This window comes from Leptodactylus fuscus, chromosome 1 (genome assembly GCF_031893055.1).
Source record: "Leptodactylus fuscus isolate aLepFus1 chromosome 1, aLepFus1.hap2, whole genome shotgun sequence".
Lineage (NCBI taxonomy): Eukaryota > Metazoa > Chordata > Amphibia > Anura > Leptodactylidae > Leptodactylus > Leptodactylus fuscus.
Genome location: NC_134265.1, coordinates 38,092,696 through 38,114,458, shown reverse-complemented (window position 1 = coordinate 38,114,458; position 21,763 = coordinate 38,092,696). Strand labels below are relative to the sequence as shown.

The window sequence follows — 21,763 nt, the reverse complement described above, 5'->3', positions numbered from 1 at the left end:
ATGTACAAGAATATAACTACTATAATACTGCTCCTATGTACAAGACTATAACTACTATAATACTGCTGCTATGTACAAGAATATAACTACTATAATACTGCCCCTATATACAAGAATATAACTACTATAATACTGCTCCGATGTACAAGAATATAACTACTATAATACTGCCCCCTATGTACAAGAATATAACTACTATAATACTGCTCCCTATGTACAAGAATATAACTTCTATAATACTGCTACTATGTACAAGAATATAACTACTATAATACTGCCCCCTATGTACAAGAATATAACTTCTATAATACTGCTACTATGTACAAGAATATAACTACTATAATACTGCCTTATATGGATATGAAAATATATAATTTGATATATATATATTGTAACATTACTTTATTAATCTGACTGCACCATATGTAACTTCTCCAGCCGGTTCTTTTGTAGTAATAGACAGTACGTATCAGTAAAACTTGATAGGAACATAGGACTTACATGATCCCTCCCCCAATTGTAGCAGGTGGGTTTCATCACCCCAGCAGGACACCATGGCTGCTGTTTGATCATAGTAAAACCATGCGAACAGGAATCACCCAGAACCACTGCCAAGACTGAACTTGCTTCATACACTACAAGGCTGACTTATGGCTGAGGCCATTTATCTGTTTACTTTCTGGATTATACAATGAGACAGGCCATGGTTTAACCCGTTCAAGCACAAAACGCGTGTTACTAGTAGTGTGCATGTAACCTTATGGGAGACCACTGTATAATAGCTATCATCATATAATATTAGAGAATGATATGGTATAATGCACAGCTAGTGTATCTAAGTCTATCATGTATGATACTGACTGCAAAGCCATTGCTTTATCGTGTGATATTGTGTGTGGAATACATGTATCTAACACCAGACAGAGTATTTAAAGGTTTATTCCCATCCAGACCCTTCTCTGCCTTGTTTCTCTATCTCTCATATTGTTGAATGGGAAGTGTGGAAACAGCGTTACACCGTTTCCATACCTCCCATTTACTTCTATGGGGCAGCGTAGAACAGGGGTATATGGCTATTTCTGTAACTCCCATCCTAAATTACAGGTCAAGGAGCATTATAATCGAATTTTGGACACGTTTTATAATGTTCTGCTAAACTGGTGTATCTAAATCTACTATGTGTGATATTCTCTGATCACCTACAGTATCTAAACCTATCATGTGCGATACTGACTGCCGAGTTATTATATCATATATTATATATTTACGCTATAGTGATTGTTTTATAATTTTTCTATCCAAGCCTCTCATGTGTGATACTGTTTTATGAGACAAAGTATCTAAGGCTTAGATACTGTCAGTAATAGGTGTATGTTGGATCGACCCAATATTTAAAAAAAAAAAAAACAGGCTTTCCTAGAGGTACGCCCAACCATAGAAAGCTAAAATAAAAATCCATGAAAATGCAAAATTTGTACATTTACATTTTTTTCTTCTGCGCATCCTCCACCTACTGAACCAGGACGGCTTTTTTAGGTTAATGGGGTAGATGTATCATACTTTGTATATCAGTTTTTAAAATTCTGAATAGAGCCCTGAATTGTATAAAGAAAGTGCTGTGGACTGGCCGATGGAAATGAGTAACTTTACTTTTAAAAAACAGGTGACATCACTGGAGGCGGAGCAAGAGGCCATTATAAAGGGGCACGTAGGTGGAGTCATGCATACCCTCTGTCGGGGTCCATGGCGAGAGGAGAACATTGGCCACCCTGCCCCTTTAGTTTTTCTCTGGACTTGGTGTTGGTCTACTCTTCTTCAGATTGGTCGTCACAGCTTGGCGGGAGAACGCCCAAATTATGTAGAAAGATGCTCCCACATGTCCGCTGCCTCCCAGTGGTGACATTCAGGAAGACGAGGTCATTAATTTTATGAGAACATCACAATGGGCATGATATGTTCGTTTGTGATTAAACGTTTGGATTTCTGATAAAGTTATCAAATAAAGCTGCGATCAACCCCAATAACCCAACAAGTTGGTGTAATGTACTTATATGGATTGGGTAATGGTAGTGGGTCACTGGAGGTTAAAGGAGTGTTATGTCTGGCAAGTCTAACGTCTCATATTTTTGCATAAATCCAGAGTTTGCACAAAACTTGCAACGTTTTAAATTTTTGCACACCCCACGTCACTTTCCTAGAAGGCAGATTTGTGCTCATGTATGCCAGTTTAAGTATAAATGATCCCTCAAATCTACACAAGCTACATAAATGAGGTGCACTGTCCGCACTGCAGGGAATATAAAAACTGGCACTGATGTATCTAAGCCTATAATGTGTAATAAAATCTAAAGGCCGCTTCACATCTGCGTTCGGGATTCTGTTCGGGGAGCTCGCTTGGGGATCTCCCAAACGAAAGCCTATACACATTGAAAAGTGGTTACCTGGGAAAACACATGGACCCCATAGACTATAATAGGGTCCATGTGATTACCGCTCAGTCTCCGCACGAATCATGCGGAGAGAAAAGTCCTGCAAGCACCACTTTTCTCTACGCATGATTTGTGCGGAAACCGAACGGAAATCACACAGACCCCATTATAGTCTATGGGGTCTGTGTGGTTTCTTAGGGCGGGATCACATCTGTGCCCTGGTCTCCGTTATGCAGCTTTCCGTTTCCTGCCCGAAACTGAGCAAGAGACGGAAACCTGTAGGCATTTTTCAAACCCATTCATTTGAATGGGTTTGGAAAGTGTCCGGCCGTGAGTGCCTGTGAGTGTTTTGTGCTCTCCGCGGTGAAACCGTTTTTTTTTTTTTTAACCGGACACAAAGTCAGACATGCAGGACTTTGTGTCCGGTTAAAAACAAACGGTTCCACCGTGGAGAGCACAAAACGCTCACGGGCGCTCACGGCCGGACACGGTCTGCCAGGTTTCCGTCTTCTGCCGACAGAAGAAAACGGAGTTTGTGCACTGGTGTGAACCCGCCCTCAGCTAACCGCTTTTTAATGCGTATACATGAGTCCCCCTTTGACAACAATAACAAAGGATTAAGTCCCGCCCTTCCTATTTCCGGTCGAAGATCTCTTTCCGGTTTTGAGAGTTTGCCATGTCTAGCAGGGGTATAGGCATACTGTTTCGTGGTTACGACGAGCCTGCTGCAGAACCTCATTTGCTAAATGCTATACAGTATATATATTTATTTGCCGAATGCTATATATATGTATAGCATTCGGCAAATGAACACTGATTCTGCAGCAGGCACGTCCTTGCCACGGGCAGGCAAGAGTTTTTCTCATTGGAATGAATAGTCCGATGTTAGACTCCGCCTCCTCAGACGAGCCTCTGGCAGAACCAGCGTTGATTGGCCAAATCACTGGCAACTGGCCAATCAACGCTGGTCTATTCATTTCAATGAGAAAAAGTCAACTGGTAACAGCATACTTACCTGCTCGTAGCAAGGACGAGCCTGCTACACAATCAGCCTTCATTTGCCGAATGCTATACACTGTATAGCATTCAGAAAATGAGGTTCTGCAGCAGGCTCGTCGTAACCCGAGGACCATACCCTGAAGTACATACCCAGCCCTGGTTAATTCACTAAGGAACAGGAAGTCTTCTTGCCGCCCTTCCATTGCGCATGTGCCAACCGGAAGTTCGCAGGGGGACTCATGTATAGGTTTCTGTTTGGTGGATCCCCAAGGGGACTCCATGAACGGAATCCTGAACGCAGATGTGAACCGGGTCTGATATGCTGGTGTATCTGAGCCAATCACTGGTACTGTATGCAGAGCTGCATTATCTAATCTTATCATGTGTGTTACAATATGGCGAGCTAGTGTATCTAAGTCTATCCATGTGTATCTAAGTCTGTCCATACATTCTTCAGGGGCACGGTGCTGCTGCGCTGGGTCTGTCATGATCTTGTCTTGTGGTTTCTGTACTTCCGTCTGGGTGTCTTGTGTAAGTTACTCTGTGGTTTACTCTATCAGCTATACAATTCTTATCACTATTACAGGGAGAATCTATCACAAGACAATAGGAAGTAGTCATCGAGCTATGACTGAAACATCAGGTACATGTTGGAGCTTTCCAGTCACCCATAGCAGCCAATCAGATTCAAGCTATCTGGGCAGTGGTCAAAATACAAACATTTGATTGGAGGCTGATGCAGGTGCTGCCCACAGCAGCCAATCAGAGGAGTGCTTTCATCTAACTGCAGTATAAAAGAAAAGCAAAGACAGCTGTGTTCTGATTGGTTGCTATGGGTAACACATTCATTATATTGTTGTATAAGCTGCTTACATATGTAAAAAAGAATAAAGAAGTGAACAAAAGTCAGCATGGCCGGACATTACATAATAACCACAAGCACTCCGAAATGTAATACATGAACACGAGGAACAAGGAAGAGTTTCAGTGTCGTATATATGTCGTGGTCCTAGTTTTAAGAATCAATCTCACAGAGAGTCCATTACTGTAATCTGTCATAGGATGAGAGCAATGGACATACAAGGCAGCAGAGTGACGGATGCCTCCTCTATTTGTTTGTGGTCCCATTGACGCTAAAGTAAACAACATGGCGGACGCTTGTATCATGTTTGTTTACTTTAATAATGGAAAACAAGTCCCGAATGCAGCACTTTTTCTTCCGTCCGAAAAATATATTTAATACATTGTGAATTGGGGCCCGACTGCATCTGTCATTTGATGTCAGTCGCTCTCATCCTGTGACAGATGAAAACAACGGACATTGAATAACAGTAGTGTGAGCCCATCCTTAATATGTAGATATTTCATGTGCCAAAAAAGGGTTTCTCTACTCTACATCATCCGCTATAGCGAAATTGACTCCATTAATTGCACCAATAATAACCCTAATAGTAGGGACACACCAGCGTTCGAGTGCTCCGATGCTGAATCCGCATAAAATTATTGAAGAGCAAAGTCCTGCAAAGAGGGCTTTTCTCTCTGCTGGTATCCTTAAAAATTCAGCAGAACCCCAGCGGACCCCATTATAGTGTATGGGGTCCATAGGTTTGCGGGTGTAACTGCTTTTTAAGCTGACAGGGTTTCCATCTTTCAGATCCCCATGCAGACCCAAAGGACGGAAACCCGAATGCTAGTGTGAACCTAGCCTTAGAGATGTATCCGCCAATAGAAAATGACAGGAGAGAGACCCATTGTCACTGGATGTTTTTCCTCGATCACCCCATTCTCAGTATACTCCCTGCACCGCTGCAGTACACGGTTGTCAATATACAAAATACAGGGTTTGAAAATACTGGCAGCAGGTTGGCACAAGGTGATTTTCTGTTGTATTACGTGTTGTGAAATGTTTGCATTGCATCATGTCTCGTGTTACATGCTCACATCACTGTAACTGGTGCAGGTTATTGCATGTCAGTGTTTTAGTGTGTTCCGGAAGCTGTATTGCATGCTGAATCCTTAGAGACGGAGCAAATTGCACCTATGGGTTGCACTGTCAGAAAGATTATTTGCTGCTCCCCGTGGTCTGTCTCATCAATATCAGGCATCGCTTAAAGGGGTTGTCCAGTTTCAGACCAACATGAAGAGATAAATATTATTGCTTGTGTAAAAAATAGTCCCTGGTCATGTGATATACTGTCCCTGGTCATGTGATATACCATCCATAGTCATGTGATATACAATAAATAGTCCTATGATATACAGTCTCTGGCCCTGTGATATACAGTCCCTGGTCATGTGATATATCATCCATAGTCATGTGATATACAGTCCCTGGTCATGTGATATACAATCCATAGCCATGTGAAAATACAGTCCCTGGTCATGTGATGGACACACAGATGCAAAGCTCGTTATAGTCACAGCACAGTGATCAGACCTCTGCCTGGTAACGAGCTGTGTAGTCATCACATGACCCTGGACTATATATCACATGACCCTGGACTATATATCACATGACTAGGAAATTATTTGTATCCATTGAATGTAAACAAGGAATGACAGCAAGCAGAGATCTAGCAAAGGAATTGATACAGGAATTATATAGGAAAATTATAGAACTTTTCATTATACAAACAATAACATTTGTCTCTTAATATTGGTCTGAAACTGGACAATCCCTTTAAGTGACCAAAGACTGGAATGACGCTGCATTTAAGGGATTGTTCCGGCCTTCTGTGTTGCTGGCAAGGAGGACACCTTGAGGGTCTGATGGTGTAAACTTGGAAAGCTTGTAGGAGCCAATTGGGTCCATGAATGCCTTCAAACCCAGCGCTGACTCCTGTTCATCAGCACCTTTATATCTAATCACGTCTGTTTTAGGCAAAGAGCCCACATAGCGAGCCACGCCGGCAACACATTGTGTTTTTTCCTGCAACGATTCTCACAGCAAATCCGCAGAGGTTTCCTCTGTAACTTTCTGTTTCCATTATACCTATAGGAAAACCGCCATTGTTTCCGTTGGTATAATTGATATACTGCGATTTCCAAAACTGCCACAGTTTTGGAAATCGCAGCGTGTCCTCTACGTGTATTTTTAGGCAAGATGTGGATGGGATTCACTAGAATTTAGAATATAATACGGCTGAAAAACATGGCTAGCACACTGACAGTGCTGTAGCTTTCACAATACAGATGTAGCAGAGTCAACATTCCAACACTGCGGCACAGAGTGTGAACACGGGTGTGTCAATGATTTTTCAATTACTTCTTATCTCCATATCATACTGCAGAAAGTCAAGGTTAACTCTGCTACGTTTGTACTCTGTCACTAAAACCAGATCTACAGTATATATGATAGGTTACCCTGCTAGTATAGGATATACTGGTCCGGGACATACAATACATAAGTTATCATGCAGCAGTTCTGATCCCACTTCCACTTTCCTTTCCTCAGTCTTGCAATGGTCTAATGTCCTGGCGGGGACACAGAAAGTCTCCACCCAATTAAGAATGCCTCCTTTATATAAATCTGATATCAGCCCCATGGGAGTCTCAGCCTCAATGATTTTCCTTCCTGGAGAAAAGTTTTTCGTTTTGCTATGGGGTAGACATAACATAATAATAGACTAGTCTTAAAGCTGCAGCATGCACTTCTATGGTTAAAGGGCAAGTTCAGCGCAAATGTAGTAATACACAGTGTTACAAAAAAAGATCCCAAATGTAGGGCCATAATTATTGCATCAATACATGTGGGGGAAGGGAACTGACAACACCACTTCTCCTTTTCTGCTCAGTAGTGCAGTTGCCATAATCTGGATCATCATAAAGGAGCTCATAGATCAGCTATGCTCACGTCCTATGTTCTTTTGAGAAAGACTATGCACATGGCCGTGCCATTTTTCAAGGACCTAATGGCAGTGCATAATGGCGATGTCTGTCCGTACAAGTGCAAGGACGGCCATTATTCATATAACAGCTGGTGACCCCATTATAGTTTATGGGGTCCATGAGTTTCCACCTGTAACCACTTTTTAAGCGAACAGGGTCTCCATCTTTTGGGTTATGAGGACCCGAAGGATAGAAACCCGAATGCAAGTGTGAACCTGGTGTAAAACCCCCCTCCTTTCCTCTGTTTCCAACTTTTCGAGGGCGCATACATATGAAGAACAGATATGGTCAGGTGGAGATCATAGTGATACTTGATACTATTACCGATGTGGAGACATCACCTGTGTTATGTGAGGAATGCCGGCTCACCAGTCTGAACAAGACTTAAACCAACCACACACTCGAAACGTCAGTGGGATACTTCTCACAGCTTTTATTCCCAGCTCCACCATAAACATGAGAGGAGGGATGAGGCCTGTTAGATCTCAGGCTCGGTCCACATCTGTGTTCCAGGAATAGACTATAATGGGGTCTGTGTGCTTGCAGGACTTTTCTCTCCACAAGATTCATGCAGACACCGAGCAGAAACCACACAGACCCCATAATAGTCTATGGGGTCAGTGTGGTTTGTTAGCTCACCGCTTTTTAATGCGTATAAGTCCCCAAGCGGACTCCCCGAACGGAATACCGAACACAGATGTGAACTAGACCTCAGTTACTCTCTGCCACTTTTTAGGCAAAACACGAGGCAGTTCTTGTACTAGGCTTCAGTACGTTATGATATCAATGGCCATTATGTCATTCTTCGCTCTCCGCACACCGTCGACATCCCACAGAGCGGCACGCGCACTTCTCCGCTCTCCGACTCTCCTGCTATTTTTACTTCATCTCTCTTTGTGTTTATGTTTCCTTCCCTGGTTTTTACTGGAAATCATCCGTCTGGTTTCACTAAAATCTTGGCGTTTGTTTCCGTCTCTATGTTGGGACAATATCAGAACTACACCCACTATTCATTGCCGTGTTACTGTACACCCAGGAATGATGACACGTTGTCGGCATGAAGTTCGCTGGCACATCTGTAGGGAGTTGGCAGGTTCAGCCTAATACAGAATAGAAGTTGCCAAAAGTCACATCACAAAGAAGAAGACTTTGTAGAATATATTGGGAAATTGTTTAAATGACCATTTAATCATACGATATGTGCAGCACAGAGACTCTGCAGACAAGGGGGTCCATCCACAATTAGAAAAGCATTGCTTTCTTTCAGGCACAGCGCCACACCTGCCTACAGGTGACATCTGGTATTGCAGCTCATCTCCATTGAAGGGAATAGAGCTGAGCTGCAATACCATTTATAACCTGGGGACAGATGTGGTGCACTTTTTTTGAAAAAAGTACCCATGTTATTGTAATCCTAGACAACTTCAATAACTGGCTTCCAATGAAACTGGCCCTAGACAAGTGTTGTGACCCCAACTGGGCACAGGGATGGATGGAAATGGACACTCTTTGTATAGCGATGCAAAGTATATTGGTTATAAGCAAGGGTGGAATAAATGAATACATTCAGTGCTAAGTAACAGAGGAGCTAAAGAATGCACTGCAATCCCGGGGATAATGGGACATATTAGATTTATATTATCATTATAATTAATATTATTAGGGAATTGTTATTTAAAGGGATCCAGAACACAGAATATCAACCTAACCCTGCAAATAGATAGGCTCAGGTCACCTAAGTCAAACTGGGTTTTACCCTTGTAAATCGCTTTTGAGTTATCGCTGTTTTTGTCCATATCCAAATGAGCTCTTGGGAGCAAAAGTAACACCCTCGTTGCTCCAAAGAGCTCATTTACATTTGACAAAAACGGAGATATCTCAGCAATGGAGGCAACAATTCGGAAGAGGAAAAACACTGTCTTGATTCAGGTGACCTGCGTTTATATGCTGGTTCTATTGACACTAACCTATCTCTCTGCAGCCCTGGGGTCATATGCTGGTTCTGGTGACACTAACCTATCTATCTGCAGGCCTGGGGTGATATGCTGGTTCTGGTGACACTAACCTATCTGCAGGGCTGGGGTGATATGCTGGTTCTGGTGACACTAACCTATCTATCTGCAGGGCTGGGGTGATATGCTGGTTCTGGTGACACTAACCTACCTATCTGCAGGGCTGGGGTGATATGCTGGTTCTGGTGACACTAACCTATCTATCTGCAGGGCTGGGGTGATATGCTGGTTCTGGTGACACTAACCTATCTATCTGCAGGCCTGGGTTGATATGCTGGTTCTGGTGACACTAACCTATCTATCTGTAGGGCTGGGCGATATGCTGGTTCTGGTTACACTAACCTATCTATCTGCAGGACTGGGGTGATATGCTGGTTCTGGTGACTCTAACCTATCTATCTGCAGGGCTGGGGTGATATGCTGGGTCTGGTGACACTAACCTATCTATCTGCAGGGCTGGGGTGATATGCTGGGTCTGGTGACACTAACCTATCTATCTGCAGGGCTGGGATGATATGCTGGTTCTGGTGACACTAACCTATCTATCTGCAGGCCTGGGTTGATATGCTGGTTCTGGTGACTCTAACCTATCTATCTGCAGGCCTGGGTTGATATGCTGGTTCTGGTGACACTAACCTATCTATCTGCAGGCCTGGGTTGATATGCTGGTTCTGGTGACACTAACCTATCTATCTGCAGGGCTAGGTTTATATGCTGGGTTTTGGTGACTCCCTTTAAACTATTCTTAATAGCTTAATCCCTAATTTTCCTTTAAAATGAAAGAACGGTACTAAAAAGCTGTGTATAATTGCTGTAAATGTTCTGTGCGTCTCTGTGTCTCCTGTCCAGATAACAGCTGTCCGCAGCTCATCCAGAGACATGTTTATATAGCAGCCCTATCAGCAGCATTTCCCAGCATATGTTACAGCACCAAGAAAAAAATGTTATCTATATCTCGAAATCCTCTTACGTTAAGGAAACAGGTTGAATAAGAGGACTTTGTTTTCCATGGAGCAATAACATCACAATTCTTCTGCCTCAGCTTCATAATACTGTGTGGGCCTTTAGAAGACCCCGCTCCTAAAGCTGACCCAACACGTTACATCGCGTGCTCTAATTTCAATGGTATCCATTAACAATATGACCTCCAAAGTGGTACCAGATGTGTCAGACTAGATTCATCCCAATCTTTCCAGAAATCACCATGCCTGTCCGGCTCAAGGGAATAGTCTGATGTCTAGGAATTGGGAAACTTGGCTGTTTGATGTCTATGGACAATTTTCATGTAAATAAATTCTGAATCGCTGTATGCAAAGTGCTCTATGGAAGGCTCAATGATGGATAGATGACATAACAGAGCTGGAGGCATTTACAGTAAACATACAAAACAGGTAGCTGTAACCTAATCGAATGTTAGCTGAATACAATGGTGAAGCATGGAGTCACCTCTTCCTGTGTCACCATTCAGCCCATTTCTCCTGCTGATGGCCCAGGGAAGGGGCAATATAGTGACTACATTATACTTGTAATACCAATGCCATCAATGGCAGAGAATGAAGTGTGCCAAAACAAGGGGGGCATTACAATGGGGGGAGCGCATGGAGGGAGACATTATAGCATTGAGGACGATCCATTCATTCAACTGGCGTATTTGTAGCTCTGTCCCAGTGAAGGGAATGGGGCTAAGCTGCATAACCAAGCACTGCTTCTATGCAATGTACGCCACTCTGCTTATTATACATTGAAGACATAGGTGGGGGTCTTGGGCTACGGTTCCATATTGCGGAACGCAGCTAAAAAAAACGCTGCATTAAAAACTGAGCATAACACACTGTATTTTTTTCCACAGCATTTTTTATTGCATTTTTGCTGCAGATTTTCTTCCCTTATTAAATCTACGCCGTATCCGCCTCAAAATCCTGACCAAAAAGACGTCTCCCATTGAAATCAATGGGAGCCAGACAGTTCTTTTCCGGGTCCCGGGAAAAAAGAAGCGAGGTGCTCATTCTTTCAGGCAGATTCGGCTCGTGACATCCGCCTGAAGACACTCCCTCCCGACTAGGCTCATTCATTTGGGTCTAATGCGGAGCGGACTGCGCGACTGGATACCGATGCACTGCACCAGCATCCAGTCGTAGCTACCCGTATTTTGGTCCGGAACCTCTGGAACCCTTAGGCTTTGCTCACATCGGCACTGGTTCCTCCTACATTCAGAGAGAGACAGACTGCTGCTTTATTGGTTACACACGGACACTGGTGGATCTCATTGACTACAATGGGGTCTGTCTGGTGTCCCCCCATTTCAAAATTGAAGAGAACGTTTCTCTCTGCCAATTTTTGGAAGTTTCTGCGGCGGAGTCTCCAACAGTTGTGAACTGACCTCAGGGCCCCTTCACACGGAGTTTATGCTCCGTGTATTCTGAATACGCTCCGCTCATTTTGTATATTTTACACGTGTAAAAATACACGTGTAAAATGTAGTTAGCCATTGAGTTCAATGGCATGTTCGTATAATGCGCGTCTTTTTGCGCGCGCATCTGTGCATGCGCAAAAAGACGCGCGTCATACGAACATGCCATTGAACTCAATGGCTAACTACATTTTACACGTGTATTATTACACGTGTAAAATGTACAGAATAAACGGAGCGTAAACTTCATGTGTAGGGGCCCTTCCTTAAGCATTGGTCCACAATATGTAACTCCCGGGAAACTCCTTTGAATATCTGGATATAAAGAACGTTTTAGGTAAACTGCAAATACGTTACAGCGATGAAGACTTCATCACTGATAACTGAACAAATCCTGAAGAAGGAGAAAAAGTGAAATGAGGGTGTGGAGCTGAGTCAAGAATTCATTAGTCAGAAGATAAAAATCGATGTGATTCAAGATATCATCTGTGGAGAGCGTCAGCTCCTGTCCTGCGCTGACAGGTCGTGCAATGACTCATTGATTTACATGATACCGCGTGTATGACTGGGGCGGTGCTCTTTCTACAGAATGGGATGTAATAACTGTATACAGCATGCAGACTGCTACTATGTATAACACATTTATATTACAGATCTGCATAGAAAACAGTTCCCTAGTATACTAAGGCGATTTATGAGCAGAAACACTCTCAGCATAGAGCAGAGCAGGCAACCTTATACTTCTCAAGTGTCTGTCAGCAGAATACAGCTGGGGTTTACAACAGTCTGTATTCTGATTTAGCAGGCAAGGCTATTGAGGAATTGCTTTCTATGCAATTTCCTCAGCAGCAATGAACCCCAGCAGACAACCTTCCCACCACACAGATCTCCGCTTTCCAATGATTAGTGCTGCCTAACTGGACCTGGTTATCAACATGTAATAAACTAAAAGCAAGCATGTACAACACAAAAATGAAAGACACTATGTGTGAACCCAGTGGCCCACACTAAAATTCAGTGAGATGTCAATGTTTTCCTTCAGAATGTGACAATTTAATTACAGAGAGCAGTGACCATAATCCCCTTAAAAGGACCTTTCTTCACCTCCATCTCTTTGCACCCTTCAATAGGCGCTGCTCCTCTGATTCCAGCACAGTTGGAATTTTTTCTCTAGCCCCCACCATTCCTGAGCAATCATTGTTGTTAAGGTCAGCACAGTTATGCTCTCTGTTGTCAAATGGGTCGACCCTATGTTTCTGCTCCAGTCGAGGACCGCCCACCTGAAAGAAGAGAGTATAATTTTGCTAAAACTAACAGAACTGATTGCTCAGGAACGGTGGAGTGTAGAGAATAATGTGCAACTCTGCTAGAATCAGTGGAGCAGCGCCTATTGAAGGATGCAAAAAAAAAAAAAAATGGGAGTAACAGAGGTGTTGAAAGGTCCTCTATAAGGCTCTTTGGCCATCCCCTGAGAAACTGCACACATAACTGCTACATGTGCTACTATACTGAAAAATGATGGACACCAACAGCAACTCACTGAGCATTGTTTGGATAAATTCCTACAGGACAATAATGCATCAGCAGAGGACAACGCAGATACCACATCATAAAAACAGCAACAAAACCTGCATACAAATATGCGTGTGTCCGCCATGCTTTAGTAAAGGACGTTGCATACATTTGTGTCTTTGCAAAACTAAGTGTCACATATCAAAAGTGCGATTGCAACTAAAACGCAACATGTCCTGAAAAAATGTTGAACGACTATCTGGTTGCGGAACTACCTTGATCACCTTTCACAGTTGTTTGGACCCTAAAAGTCGCTATTATTTAGGTATTATGCCATGTTTTTAATTATGGGTTTTTAACTCCGTCCCCCTTTATTTGCCCCCACCTGACGACATGACCAAACTGTAGTCTGTAACCATAGAAACACACAAAGTTGCATAAGAGCTCTGTATACAAAAACGGAGGAGACTTTCCACTGAGATTGTTATGCAAAATTGCTCATACCCTTACATCAAAAATACGGAATACTGTCATCCATATGGCGGATATAGATTTAGATCATTATGGACGTATCTGACTTATGTACAGTACAAACTTATCTAAAGCAACACAGTATCTAAACACTCATCTCAGGACACATTGCCACATATGTGTCACATCCATATGGCAGAACATATGTCCCCTCTCCAAGTCCGAAGCTGCAGACACAAATCGGAAGGCAAAGAACGAGAACAGATGTTCTAAGAGTTAAACGCCAAACTGAGCTCTGCTACATCTGAGCTACAGACACAGGATATATGTATATAGAGGTGTTATAACCACCAGACACAGGACAGAGGAAGCGGCAGTGTCTGGATATTGTATACAGCATGCTGCCCGCCTGATATAGTGGCACTGGGATGTACACAGGAGCACGTGGAGTGTTACACCCCTCCACCAGGGTGTTATCTGTGCCCCCTCCCCCTGGAATGTGACTGACATACAAAGCCCCCAGGGAGGTGTGCGGACTGGAAGACACCCCTGAAATGCAGAGCTCCCCCTCCCCATTAGAGAGTCCCATAGAAGGGGCACCTTACCCAGTGCGGGAGCTTCAGGCTTTCCCTTGGTGCCCCATCTCAGTGAGTGCTGGAGAGAGTCCAGGCTCAGGCTGTTTCCTGCAGAGACTGACTGATGTGTGAATGGCTGCCTGCACTCAGTAAACAGGCTGAGGAAGTTACAACACTCCACACACACACACACACAGTCCTTCCCACTGAACACAGCAAGGAGTGTCTATGTACAGCGCTGCCTGACACCCCTAAACTATAGGAACACCTCCTGCAACAAGGTGACCCCCCACACCTCACTGATACTCCAAATATATACACAGCCCATAAAATACGTACTCCATCACAGCACGCTGACACCCCAATATATACACAGCCTCTATAATACTGACACCCCCACACCTTACTGGTGCTCCAAACATATACATAGTCCCTATAATACTGACACCCCCACACCTCACTGATACTCCAAATATATACACAGCCCCTAAAATACTTACTCCATCACAGCACACTGACACCCCAACATATACACAGCCTCTATAATACTGACACCCCCACACCTCACTGATACTCCAAATATATACACAGCCCCTAAAATACTTACTCCATCACAGCACACTGACACCCCAACATATACACAGCCTCTACAATACTGACACCCCCACACCTCAGTGATACCCCCAACATATACACAGTCCCTATAATACTGACACCCCCACACCTCAGTGATACTCCAAATATATACACAGCCCCTAAAATAGTTATTCCATCACAGCACGCTGACACCCCAATATATACACAGCCTCTATAATACTGACACCCCCACACCTTACTGGTGCTCCAAACATATACATAGTCCCTATAATACTGACACCCCCACACCTCACTGATACTCCAAATATATACACAGCCCCTAAAATACTTACTCCATCACAGCACACTGACACCCCAACATATACACAGCCTCTATAATACTGACACCCCCACACCTCACTGATACTCCAAATATATACACAGCCCCTAAAATACTTACTCCATCACAGCACACTGACACCCCAACATATACACAGCCTCTACAATACTGACACCCCCACACCTCAGTGATACCCCCAACATATACACAGTCCCTATAATACTGACACCCCCACACCTCACTGATACTCCAAATATATACACAGCCCCTAAAATAGTTATTCCATCACAGCACGCTGACACCCCGACATATACACAGCCTCTATAATACTGACACCCCACTGATACCCCCAATATATACACAGCCTCTATAATACTTACTCCATCACAGCACACTGACACCCCAATATATACACAGCCTCTATAATACTGACACCCCCACACCTCACTGATACTCCAAATATATACACAGCCCCTAAAATAGTTATTCCATCACAGCACGCTGACACCCCGACATATACACAGCCTCTATAATACTGACACCCCACTGATACCCCCAATATATACACAGCCTCTATAATACTGACACCCCCACACCTCACTGATACTCCAAATATATACACAGCCCCTAAAATACTTACTCCATCACAGCACACTGACACCCCAAAATATACACAGCCTCTACAATACTGACACTCCCACACCTCACTGATACCCCCAACATATACACAGTCCCTATAATACTGACACCCCCACACCTCAGTGATACTCCAAATATATACACAGCCCCTAAAATAGTTATTCCATCACAGCACGCTGACACCCCAATATATACACAGCCTCTATAATACTGACACCCCCACACCTTACTGGTGCTCCAAACATATACATAGTCCCTATAATACTGACACCCCCACACCTCACTGATACTCCAAATATATACACAACCCCTAAAATACTTACTCCATCACAGCACACTGACACCCCAACATATACACAGCCTCTATTATACTGACACCCCCACACCTCAATGATACCACCAAACATATACATAGTCCCTATAATACTGACACCCCCACACTTCACTGATATCCCCAACATATACACAGCCCCTAAAGCCCCCAACATATACACAGCCTCTATAATATTGACACCCCACACCTCACTGATACTCCAAATATATACACAGCCCCTAAAATACTTACTCCATCACACCACAGCAGCCTCTATAATACTGACACCCCCACACCTCACTGGTGCTCCAAACATATACATAGTCCCTATAATACTGACACCTCCACACTTCGCTGATACCCCCAACATATACACAGCCCCTAAAGCTCCCAACATATACACAGCCTCTATAATACTGACACCCCCACACCTCACTGATACCCCCAACATATACACAGCCCCTAAAATACTTACACCCTCACACCTCATTGATATCACCAACATATACACAGCCCCTAAAATACTTAAACCCCCACACCTCACTGATGCTAAACATATACACAATCCCTATAATACTGACAACCCCACACCTCACTGACACAAAAATATTCACACTAACTGCATCACTGTTGCCTTCTTATCCTGCACAGTCCTGCCAAAATCAGAGTACTCTGTACAACAACGTGTGACTGACCCCCAAAATACAGACATAGCTCCTGTAACACTGACCCTTCCTACACCCCAGGGTACAGTACACACTCCCTGCATCACTTTATGTTTCCTTCTGCCCACTCAGGGTGTACTACAGCTGCAGGGTTACTGTACACAGCTAGGAGTATCCTCCACACTCCCAAATCTTGACATACACAGCCTTGTAACACCAGCACCCCGCCAACACCTTCTGTATTTTTTCGAGTTTGCACATTCTATCTCCCAGGCCCCCCACATTATATACCGCCTGTATCACTGTCATCCAAACTTTTTAATGACATCCGAACATTATACACTGCCTACATCAATGGCACACCAATGTTATACACTTTCTGCGCCATTGACACCCCAAGATTACATACCTCAGGACCCTGACAAACTACAATGCACATCCCCTTCATCCCTGACACCCCAACACTCATTCATCCTACATTACTGACCATTTACCCTGCACATCTGCATCAGTGACCCCACACGGTGCGCACACGTTCTGCATTACTAACCCTATAATCTTGCGCTTCACTGACATCCTACAATATTTTGCATTTGGTTTTTGTATGCTTTACTTTACTGACGCTTGGTGAATTTGCTGACATCTGTAAGCCATCAACTACCTCAATATCTTATTGCATAGATACTAGTATATGCATAGGAGAGTTTCGCTATAATATAGTCTCCTCTTTATTATGTCCTTTCTTTCAGTCTGTTGTGTGTCAGCGCCCCCTAGGGGATTTCTACCTTGCATGATGTTCTGTATCGCTAATACAGTAGGTCTACATGGGACTGAAAAGCAGCAGAATTTGTGCACAAAACATCTATGCATACATTCTGCAGTGTTTTACAATGGGGGCAGAGTAGATACTGTAACGTTGCAGGAAATCCCCGCAGCAGAATGCACCACTCGCTGCGCTGTGGATTTCTTATCTGCAGCATGTCAATTTTTACTGCAGAATCGCACTGTAGGTTTCATCTATTGCAATGAAGATGGTGAAATCTGCGGCAAGACTTCAGCATTGCTGCCATCAATTCAGCAACAAAAAAAAGAACAGCTATACAATGCGGTTTTTGCTGATAAAACACTGCAATGGAAAATCTGCAGCAGTTCTCTCCCTTATGAACATATCCTGATACCTGGAATCCTGTGTAATAATGATGGAACCAAATGAAATCCATGTAATGTGTTCTGGATTCTTGCAATGCAGTGTGACACAGTGTAAAATATAGCACGGAGTACAGGCTGCCTTACACAGCATCTACATGACGCTGACACTGCAGGACCGTAAACTAGCACAAGCTTTTTTTTTTCCTTTTTTACGCTAAGGTTGAGTGTAGTACAAGACAGATAGAAAGTCTTAAAGGGGTTGTCCCATCACAAGGATCCTATCTATACTGCTTGATAATGTGAATGTAAGACTTTTCCTAAATACACTGCTTCAGCAAAACTGCTTTGTTTGTCCACTATCTTACTTTATTCTTTTTTTTTTTTACACATCCCTTGACTTATCTGGTCATAAGTCAAGTGATGTATCTGCTGCTCTCAGGGGGGAGGGAGGAGGGGCTAAGTGCACAGGAGCGAGCCTGGAGGGGGAGGGGGTAGTTTACCCTTTGGGGGGAAGGGGCCGCCAATACAGACCCGGCATCCACTGTAATAGAGAGGCGGATGCCGGGGAGTGTAGACGCCAGCACAGATGCCTGCAACATCGCTATGCTCCTGCCTTGCATGAAGCCAGCAGCGGCAGGAGCGATGCTGCTATTCCGGAGGGGAGGGGGGGCGGAGGAGCGGAATAGCAACATCGCTCCTGCCGCTGCTGGCTTGCTGCAGGGCAGGAGCATAGCGATGTCGCAGGCATCTGTGCATCTGTGCCGGCGTCTAACCGCCCCCGGCATCCGCCTCTCTATTACAGCGGATGCCGGGTCTGTATTCACATATGCAAAGCCAGCGGCGAGATGCCGCTGGCCCTGCGTGCACGCTCATAGATGGTGAGACCAGTCTAGCCTTCACAATGCCAATACAGACCCGGCATCCGCTGTAATAGAGAGAGGCGGATGCCGGGTCTGTATTCACATTGTGAAGGCTAGACTGGTCTCACCATATATGAGCGTGCACGCAGGGCCAGCAGCATCTCGCCGCTGGCTTTGCATATGTAACCCTGCCCACCAATGACGCAACAAAGCAGGAAGACAAGATTTTACAGCAACGAAGACTGGCGAGTATGCGACGTGGGAATACCCCTTTAAACCACATAGTTTTTTGCAATGACTCCCTTCATGAGGCCTTGGCCTAAATACCTTTTCTCGTATGTCCTAAGGGTTCATTCACACAGGTCTATTACAACTGTAAAATCTCCAGGTTAGCAGAGTATGGGACCGCACTGTATGAGGCCAGACCTCCTTATGTCATACAAGAGTTCCACTTATGTTATGACATCTGGTCAGCACCTGAGAGGGTAGTCGTGTTTACATCGCGGGGCTATAAAACTTATCCTGGCCTAGCAAAGTTCACAGCTAATGGGTTTGTTACAATGTATCAGTGTACAAAACATAACTGTCTGGTAGCGAACCACAACAGCACAAATACCTCTACTATCCAGAACGATAGGCTGACAGTGACTTACAGTGATACATTGCAACAAGCCCCCAGACGTATACGTGTGAGTCATTTTTTCCCTGTGGGAGCAGCCAATATCCTTTATCTGTGCCGCACTTATGTCAGAAAACCGGAACCCTACACAGTGTTGGTATTGGTGGAGTAACGGGTTGACAAAGACCATTATGTGTACAGTACAGATGGCATGCAATGTATCAAGAGTCAGAGAGTTCCCACGTAAAGATAGGCAAACCTCTGAAGATTCATTTATTTTGTTACATGTTCTCACTGTTCGGCCCAAAGATTCTTTTTGGGTTGAATAAATTCAGAACAAAACAGAAGTGAAATTATTATACGCTGGTTCTCTTCATAAACCAGAGTTTACTAGGTGGAGGCCCAAAAAATAACAGACAGTTATACTCACCTCTTCTGGGCATCCTCACAGAGTCTAGTCAACTCTGCTATTCCTGAGATGCACAGAGCTCTGTCAACTCTGCTATTCCTGAGATGTAGCAGTGCTGTGTGGTCAACGTTGCTACATCTGAGATCGGACCACAATGGAGACTGCTGTGGACCGATCTTAGACTCCACCTCTTCCGACAGAACCAGCATTGATTGGCCCAATGCTGTACACTGTATGGCATTCAGCCAATCAATGCTGGCCAATGCTTTCCTATGGGGAAAAGTCAGCTCCCACATATCGCAAGCTGACAGGGATCCCGACTAGCATATAATGGGCTGCCACGAGATAGAGCCCCAAAGAGCTGTTTGAGTGACATTCCCACCTAAATAAAGCTAATTCCTAGCTAACCCTGCCTGTACATCTATCCCTGTCTTACAATCACATAGTTCACAGTCTCATATGAACCAAATCTGAAATCCACCGTTCATATAAAGTGGAGGTCACCTGATTTCGGCAGCCAATGGCTTTTTCCAATTTTTTTCCGATGCCTCCGTTGTCGTAGGGAGGGGAATCAAATTTTTAGTGAGTTTGCCACTTGGTGTTCGGCTGGAATCGAACATCTCGAACAGATTGATATCCGATCGAACATGTACTCGGTCGAACGCTGTTCGCTCATCTCTAGTGCTTAGTTCTACAGACAGTGTAAAGAGTTAATCTTCTTTCACAAATTTCAATAAAGAACTCTTCCCAAACCATGTTTGGGTGTCATTACGATGTACAATTCCTGCCTGTTCCATTCATGTGTATAACATTACAGTAAATAACCACTATTCGCAGGAAAGATAAATGATGTAGGACTGATGGTCTTCTTCATACCTGTCACTTCTTACTCCTCCACCCCCTGACATAGTAATTATTAGGTGATACAGCCTCGTGTCCTCCCACACATGTATGAGCTGACCACAGACACACCGGATAGTCTACTTCAGCTTATATAAACCCAGACGAGACGTGGTGAGCATGTAAGTGCTGTCTTCCTTACACACTTGCGTTTCTAGGTGGGACGCCCTTCACATTGCAAAGGAATGAATTCATGGCTGGGGTTAGGATTGTTCCCCTGCTCAGGGTTGAGACCTTTTCAATGCACCAGGATTATTATGGGGTGCTGTAAAATCTATACTAAAATACGTCCCTGTGCTCAAAAACATTGGTGTACATAGGTTTGGCTTCCTTCTTTATGCTAATTCTTGGTTGCCATAATGTAGACTAGTATTTTGCACCAAAAAGTGGGTGCATAGCTGTATACACAGGATCCATAGGGATTGCTAAATCCCAACTAATCAAGAAACTGGGGGTTCTTTGGTCCCCAGTCTGGGTGGAGGAGTGGTGGAGATTTGTGGTATCTCTCATAATATCATTTACATCTCTGGGCTGTGAAGGGTTTCCTCTATCTGGACATGATATTAAAGGGGTTGTCCCATCACAAGGATCCTATCTGTACTGCTTGATAATGTGAATGTAAGACTTTTCCTAAATACATTGCTTCAGCAAAACTGCTTTGTTTGTCCACTATCTTACTTTATTCATTTCTCTGTTGACACATCCCTTGACTTATCTGCTCATAAGTCAAGTGATGTATCCGCCAGGGGCGGATCCAGGGCCGGGCGAGCCGGGCAACCGCCCGGGGCCCCGCGGCAGTGCCCGCACCTAACAAAATGCAGGTTGGGTCAGTCGGCAGGGCAAATGCCGAGGGCCCCAGCACTGCAGCAGCGGCTAACAGAGTAGAGCAGCCAGCGCAGGGAGCTGCAGCTAGTGATCCAGGAAGCTCCACTCAGCGCTGTCAGGACGCTCCTCCTCACCCCCCTTCTCTGGCTGCCCTCTGTCAACCAATGAGAGG

General features: G+C 44.2%; 1 protein-coding gene across 2 annotated transcripts in view; it reads right to left on the bottom strand.

The window, feature by feature from the left end:
* Positions 1–21,763, bottom strand: part of LOC142198750 (phospholipid-transporting ATPase ID-like) — a 98,448-nt gene that overhangs the window by 63,675 nt on the left and 13,010 nt on the right. Inside the window, exon 1 of one of the 2 annotated variants that reach the window (XM_075269724.1) lies at positions 14,327–14,403. The exons of the other annotated variant lie outside the window; for it this stretch is intronic. The gene's annotated coding sequence lies outside the window, so the exon portion shown is untranslated. Of the gene's footprint in view, positions 1–14,326; positions 14,404–21,763 lie in introns of those variants that run through there. 2 annotated transcript variants of the gene reach the window in all.